The 7,949-nt window shown below is 50.6% G+C and overlaps 1 long non-coding RNA gene across 1 annotated transcript; it reads right to left on the reverse strand.

Annotated features, from left to right (window-relative positions):
• Positions 1-621: 621 nt before the first annotated feature.
• LOC102393534 lies at positions 622-6,479 on the reverse strand. The gene is made up of 2 exons (XR_003103877.3): positions 5,670-6,479; positions 622-1,563 (listed from the first exon to the last, which is right to left on the reverse strand). It is a non-coding gene; the product is annotated as an uncharacterized LOC102393534 (long non-coding RNA).
• Positions 6,480-7,949: the final 1,470 nt, after the last annotated feature.

A 7,949-nucleotide genomic window follows, 5' to 3' on the forward strand; every position in this document is an offset into this window, starting at 1 on the left:
GACTCAGATCAGAGCTCAGGAAGCCTTCAAGGGAGGAAGGAGGGAGGGAAGAGAGAGGGGACGGATATGGACATAAATGCACCCAATGAATTTCTTGAGCATCTACTATGTGCCAGGCATTGTCCCAGATGCTGCAGAACTGCAAGCCCCCTCAGAGAGCTGGGGAATTGGAAGCAAGAATGAAATAATTGTGATGAGTGCCATATGAAACAGAAGACCAGAACTGTAGGAGTCGATGGGATACATACCTTACCTTGAACTTGGGGGTCTGAGAAGACTTCAGGAGGGATGTTATGTCTCGGCTGGGACCTAAGGGACAAGTTAGGGAAGTCAAAAGGGAAGGAAGAGTGTTGTGGACAGAAGGAACAGCTAGTAGGAAGCTTAGAGACAGGGAAGGAGGCAGGATGTGTAGACAGACAGATGAGCAGGTGGGGTGAATGGGTGGCTGATTGAATGGGTGGGTGGATGCATGGATCAGGAATACAAGGAAGATGCAAGAATACAGGACATGCTTGGCCAGCTATAGGGGGTCAGAGCACCGAGCTCTAGCAAGAGGCGAGGGGGAGGGTCCTGAGTCCAGCCTCTTATCTGCCGTTTGGCTCTTTGATCTGAATCCCAGGCAGCCATTAATCACCACTGCCCCCACCACCAGCCACAGAGACCAGACCTTCTGGCCTCAACCCCTTCCCTCTACTCCTGGGGATCCTAGAGAAAGGGCTATTTATAGCTGATAACCTCCAGGCCGACTTTTGCCTCTCTGGTCATTTCCTTCCATTCTTCTGCCCTGATCTCGGGGGGGGGGGGGCAGTGGCGCCCTCGCCCCCATCCCTGCTCCTTTCAGAGGCCTCTCCCTCCTCTCTTTTCTTTTTATCTCTCCTGGCACATTTCCTGCCCCAGGAGATAGAGAGAGAGAGAGGCAAAAGCACGCCCCCCACCCATCGTGAGTGTTTGCGTGTGAGAGAGAGAGCTAGGCTCTCAGAGGCTCCAGGGACAGGTGGACTGCTCAGGGCCGGAGGGCCCCGCACCCCTAATCAGTTTCCCCCCGCCAGCACAGGGCATGCAGATGTGTAGGGCCCCCGATCAGTTCCCCCCACCAGCGCAGGGCACCCAGATGTGTGGGCCGCCCACCCGTGGGGCTGCGATGGTGATGACCATGCATGGGGCAGGCGGCTAACAGCACGTGGTTTGGCCTCTGCCCAGCTCTGTGCTTGCTGAGTCACCGCCGCCCTCTGTCTCGGGTTCCCCGTCTGTTGAGATGGAGCTGGTGACGGCTCGTCTCCAGGGCCGGCTGGGACTCAAGGCAGACAGCAGACATCACAGCACGACTGAGGATGTTTAACTTCTATCATGCAGACAGAGAACCTTCGGAGGAGCCCTTTCAGGAGGGGAAAGAGGGTGCAGGAGCTCGGGCATCTAGGATGGTCCCAAACCTGGGGACGCGCAGGGAGCACTGTTCTAATTGGTAGGTGGGTAAGGCAGGCGATGAGCGAAAAGCAGGACAGCCGGGCCCCGTGAGAACGGTCTCAGGATCCACATGGCTTTCACATGTCCTGCTGGACCTTCCTGTAGGGAGGAAAGATGTTTATGATTTTACGAGTTTAGACTTTAACTTTGCTTTACGTATAAATATAAAGCATTTTTGCGCAGTGTGAATATGCACTGAATTTTCCACGGGTGCGACTAACTAAAGACAATAACAAGAGAAGTCTATATTTCGTTTTATTCAGAACCTGCCAGGAGCGGCTCGCAGTTTCACATGGTGACCCTTCTGAAGGGTTGGAATCTCTGCTCTGAACCCCACATCTGGACCAGCCACCGTCTCGGTGGTTCTGCAGGGACTGTGAGCGCCTGACAACTTCATTACATCTTCTTGAGCAGCTGTGGATTTTATTTGCACGACGTTCTTTGTATTTCCACTTTGCATTATGTTACAGGATATATGAGGTTCATTTCAGAGTATTAAAGAGGATGTTACATATTTGAACATAAAGAGGTGTCGAGTGTGAGAAGGTCGAGGCTCAGCGACATAGAGACTTACGAAGTCGTCAGAATTCAGACATTATTGTCAGAATGCAGTGCCTGTCTGGTGGGAGAAGGAATAGGTGACTTGGAGACCTGTTGCTGAAGGAGGCTCTCTGGTGCCACTTAATGCTACCACCCGCTTGGGCTGCCTGCTCCCTGAAGCTTCTCTTTTGTATAATTTCATGTGCTTATTTTTAATTTTTGGCTGTGCTGGGTCGTCGTTACTGCGTAGGCCGCTCTTTAGTTGTGGAGAGCAGGGGCTCCTCTCTACTGTGGAACACCGGCTTCTCATTGTGGTGGCTTCTCTTTTTGGACTCTAGGGGGTGAGGGCTTGAGTTGTGACTCCTGGGCTCCAAAGCCCAGTCTCATTTGTTGTGGCTCATGAGTTGCTCTGAGGCATGTGGGATTCTCTTGGATCAGGGATTGAACCCGTGTCTCCTGTTTGGCAAGTGGATCATTTATCACTGAGCCACCAGGAAGCCCCTCAGAACCTTCTGTGGGGGAAGCTAAGCATAGACGTTCTTGGTCCTGGTAGCCAGCTATTCACTGGGTAAGGAAGTTTCTCAGGATACATTTAGTCCTGCCTACAGGGTCCCTGAGCAGAGGCTACTTGGCTTTGAAGGCCCAGCCAGAAAACGAGGCACAGTGTCCAACCTTCCAGACCTTTGCGATGTCCAGCGATGCTAGTGGGGGTTCCTGGGTCTGGCCAGAGGTGAGGGGAAGCGAGAGTCGTGGTTCTGAGTATCATGCTCTTTCCTCCAACAATAAAAATCGTCACATTTGCCTCAAATGTCTTCGTTTACACATTTCTCTCTTTACAGATAATTCATGCTTGCTGTCAGAGCGATTCAAGTGGTATGGGAGTATGGGATTCTTTCTGGCATCTACTCTCTGTTGCCAACCAGAGGCAGGCTGGCATCATTAATAATTGAGTGTGTGCCCTGCTCTACATTTTTGCTGAACACCCAATACACTCACTGAAATTTTGTTTTTCCTTTTCAAAACCCAGATCATCTTGACTCGGATCTTCTACAGTTCGTTTTTCCACTAAATATTGTGTGGAGGACTCTTTCTAAGACAGCACATGCAAAGAGACTGCTTGTCATTTTGTGGATGTATTTAATGTATTTGGCTCTAAAATTTTTCTTGGAAGGAATACATGATATGGTTTAAAAATAATTAAAAAATGAATTTCTCTACCTTCCTAAACATTCTATGTTTGCTTTTTGTTTGTCTGAACTACACTTTTAAAAATACACTCCCTTGGGACTTCCCTGGTGGTCCAGTGGTTAAGAATTCACCTTTCAGTGCAGGGGACGTGGGTTCAATCCCTGGTTGGGGAACTACCACCCTGGATGTGGCAGGGCAAATAAGCCTTTACACCACAACTAGAGAAGGAGGCTGTGTGTCACGCTGAAGACCCCGGACAGCCTAAATAAAAAAATAAGATACACTCTCATTTCTTCATTGGACTATCTACTGATGACCTTTCAAGAAAGCGAGGAAAATAATGAGTAATCCCTAATCTGTTGTGTGATTTTATTTGTACATTGGCAAGGTGGATAGCATTCACATTCTATTTTAATACTGCAACTGCAATTGACTGGAGAGATTGAAGGCTAATAACCACACGTTTAGTAACAGTTCACACATGTAAAATCCTTACCCTGCTTCTGACATAGACGTGAACTTGCTAAATCCTCACAACCACCATAGGAGGTGTCAACTTTATTGCACCCATTTTACAGATGAGGGAATTGAGGCACAGAAAAGTTGAGGAATTCACCCAATACGCTACTGTGTGACAGAATGGGGAGTGGAGCCCCAGCTGGTCTGTGTTCCTAACACTGGTTTGCAGTAAGCCCCTTTCTGTGACTCTTTCAATCTTAGGATTTCCAAAGCATGGATATACTCCTTAGCTCATCTGAGCTTCACTTCTTCTCATGTCACAGATGGAGAAACACAGCCCTAGATTATAATCTTTAAAAAAGAGAGAATCTTCATTTGCTGAGGGTTTACCAGATGTTCCCTGCGCCAGTCTCTTGTTCAGCATCAGCCAATGAGACCTCATCTGCCTCATCGCACGTTCCTAAGCGGACCCTATGTCTGTCTACATGTGAGATGAGGACATGGAGGGAAAAAGGTAAAGAAACTGGAGGAGGAGGGGCTTCGGTCTGCCTGAGTGTGCAGGGCAGGCATCCTGGAGCCAGTCTTGGGCTGTTACCTGGGGCAGGGAATCCAAGCTCCTTGGGCTTCGTATTCCCCAACATAATGTCAACATGTCAGTCAAGTTGACTCCAAGTGGCCCCGGTTCTAGAATCCCGCAGCCCTCCTGCCTGACCCCACTTAATGTGACCTTGGGAAGGTCTCCTCTCTTGCCTGAGCCTTTGGCTGCCTTGGCTGTAAGAGAGGGCAGTAGCCAGCTTCCCACACAAAGTCGATGCAAGGATTAAATCAGATGATGTGGGCAATGCCCGGAACACACGAAGAGGAGGGAGGGGAGGAGGAGTCAACTGGAACCCAGGACCCCTGAACACCCAGCCTGCAGCCCTCCCCTCTACAAGTTCCTCTAGGGGTATCCTCCTTTCCCCATTCCATTGGCTGAGGTGGGGACAAGAGGCTGGAGGCTGTGCCTGTGTGCTAAATCATTTCAGTCTTGTCTGACTCTTTGTGACCCCGTGGACTGAAGCCTGCCAGGCTCCTCTGTCCGTGGGATTTCCCAGGCAAGAATATTGGATTGGGTTGCCATTCCCTTCTCCAGGGGATCTTGTCGACCCAAGGATCAAACCTGGGTGTCTCCTGCATTGCACATGGATTCTTTACTAACTGAGCCACCAGGGAAATACAGTTCCTAGAGGCTGTGGGAGTAAGCAATTGCCAGGACTGTTCAGACCTGCCACCCTGCAACTATCCTTCCCAAGGAAATCTTATTGAGATGAGAAGTTGGTGGGGCAATGCTTCTGTGGACCCGGACTGAACTGTGGAGCCGGCAAAGACATCTGGTTTTCGGATCTTCAGACCCCACACACTCAGGCTGAGCGAAAGAGAGGCAGGCCCATGGGGGACTCCTTAGACACCCCCCATCTTGCTCCTCTCCACTCAGGCAACTCTTCCCAACCTCCATACCACCCAGGTGAGAGTCTGGGACTCAGCGCTGGCCCAGAATGAAGGGCAGACCCTGAACTGGAGACCATCCAGGCAGACCCCCACTCACCCACATACTCTCTGCCCCGCCCACATCCCCTCCCCAGCCCCCAGCAGGGGCCTGCAGCAGCTCTCCACTCATCACCTGAAGTGGGACTGACTTCCCTTCACCCCCAAGGGCACAGCCTGGGGGGCAGTCTTGATGGGAGAAGCAGGCGGGCTGCCTGATGGGGCTCCAGGGAGGGGAGGTGTTGAGTGTGGCAGGAGGGAGTGTGGCCAGAGAGCTGATGGTATTAACAGACCCTACGGGCAGGCAGGGCTGAGTCTCCTCTAGGGGCCCTGGGAGGGGACAAAACACAGGAGTAGATGCTGGCACAGGCGCCCTGTGGGCCCTCACCCCCTCCACTTAAGGAGCACAAAGGCCTAGTGCAGGCTGGGGTTAGCAATAAAATTAATACTAATAACAAAAAGAATAATGGTCACTACCAATGGCTGATGCTTACCAGGCAGACCCTGAGAGGTCTCTGCTTGGTCTCAGGCTTCACAATGATTCCCCGAGGCAGATACTCTGTTGTCTCCTTTTTGTCTCGGATGGAACCAGAGAGGTTAAGTCATTTGCCTACGATCACACAGCATCTAACCCAGGTCAGAAGGGATCCATAGCCTGACGTGGGACTGGCTCTCTTATTCTCCATGGTTATGTGGCTCTCCAACTTTAGTGCTGGTAAAATGCAGATTCTTGAGCCGTGCCTTGACTCACTAAGTCAGAATGCCCGGGGAGTGAGGCCCTGAAAGCTGTAATTTTGACAAGCGCCCCAGGTGATTCTTCTTTGTGAAATCCTGCACTAAGCTGTCAAAGGAACCTACTCAGAGAAAGCTAGAAAGTACCCAGATGGCAATGTTAGGTTTCTGAGGCTGCAGCTTGTGGAGGAGGGAAGCGGGGTCTCCCCGTGACCGACGTCGTCTCAGAGGGGCGGACGGGTGGCTGCCGAGGCTGGTAGAAGTCTGGGGCCATTGTAGCCCTGCTTCCCTTTCCTGCGCCCTCCTTGTCTGGCAGCCTGGACAGAATGCGAGGTCAAAGGCCTCATCTAAAAGGCTCTGACAGGTGGGGCTTGGGGCCCAGTCGATGAACGGGGTCTGTCGGCCCCGGGGTGAGGCCTGGCGGAGAGTGGCAGATGGACTGCTCCTTGTCTCTCCCAGGGGTCAGGCAAGAGACCTTTCTGGCGGATCTTCCCCAAGAATGGAAATGCTCACCTATTGTTTTGTCTGCCCAGGCTCCACCCTGACCCTTCTTTCTGTTGGTACAGCCCTCTTCCGACTCCACCTGTCCTTGGAGGAGGGGTGGTGCTGTTCTTAAAGGACCTCATCCCTAGATCGCAGCTGATTGGTGGGGATTTGATCTCAGTTGGGCCAATCAGAGTGCCTCCACTCTGGAGTGGAGGAAGCGGTTCCGCCTGGTGCGAGGACATCAGGATATGATTCCAGAGATCTCATTGAGCACGTCGTCTACCCACGGAGGGCTCTGTCTGCAAGGAGAGGGGAGAAGCATAGCCTGCAGAGAAGACAGAGAGCCCCTTGGCATTTGATTTTCTGCTTTCTGTCCCTGAGAACCAGGGACATCTCAGCCTTCTCACTGTTTGCTTATTCATCCCTACTTATGTTTGTTGGCCTAGCTAAGGGGAACCAGTTTCTGCTGCTGGCCACGAAGATGAAGAAAAAGGAGAAGGAGAAAAAGGGAAAGGAGGAGGATGGAGAGGAGGATGGAGGGGAGGATGGGAGAAGAATAGGAGAACGAAGCTGCTTTCCAGCCATTCTTGCCCTTCTTTCATCCTGGCAGAATCTGTATCTTGGTCAGGCTTGTTTAAAGACAGAGGATTGATCCAATATGAATATGAATATGAATATGATCCAATATGAATATCCCTCCTTTGCCAGTGAGATGGAGGGAGAGTTTGATGGCAGTGGCAGAGGGTACCTGGGAAGATTTTCCTTATTATTCAAAGGGGACAAAGGACAGAGCCTGTGAAGAGACAGTTTGTTGTATGCAACGATTTTATCCCTTTTCCATAAAGAAGGAGTTTTTAGCTGACTCATGGTTGTCCAGCCAAAGCCTGCATTTCCCACACTCCCTTGCAGCTGGATGTGGCCATGTAGCCAAGTTCTGATGCAAAGAGCCGACTCATTGGAAAAGACCCTGATGCTGGGAAAGACTGAGGGAAAGAGGAAAAGAGTGTGACAGAGGAGGAGATGGTTGGATGGAATCACTAACTCAATGGACATGAGTTTGAGCACTGGGAAATAGTGAAAGACAAGAAAGCCTGGCATGCTGCAGTCTATGGGGTCACAAAGAGTCAGATACAACTGAGCAACCGAAGACAGCCTCAAGGCCAAGTTCTAACCAATGATACAAGTACAAGCGATATGTGTGACTTCTGTGGTTGTGCCCAGGGGAGGTATATGGTCTCTCCTCCCTCGTCTCTTCTTTCCTGAGACTAGAATACTTCATGATGATGAACCATTTTCATCCATGAAGGTAAGGGCAGTAAGATAGAGGAATCTAGTCCTCAATTCCACTGGTTGGCATGGTAACTATGAACTGGTTTTGGACCATAAAGAGGCAAGAAAATAGAACTCCATGTTGTTTAATACACTGATATTTTGGGTCTCGTAATAGCACTGACCTACCTGACACAGGATTTTCTTGTTTTAGATCATGTTGTGCTGTTGGGAGCTGTGGCAGCCATATTGTGACCATGAGGGGAAAACAAAGAAGGTAATTGAGA

The sequence above is a fragment of the Bubalus bubalis genome, chromosome 16, assembly GCF_019923935.1.
Source record: "Bubalus bubalis isolate 160015118507 breed Murrah chromosome 16, NDDB_SH_1, whole genome shotgun sequence".
Classification (NCBI taxonomy): domain Eukaryota; kingdom Metazoa; phylum Chordata; class Mammalia; order Artiodactyla; family Bovidae; genus Bubalus; species Bubalus bubalis.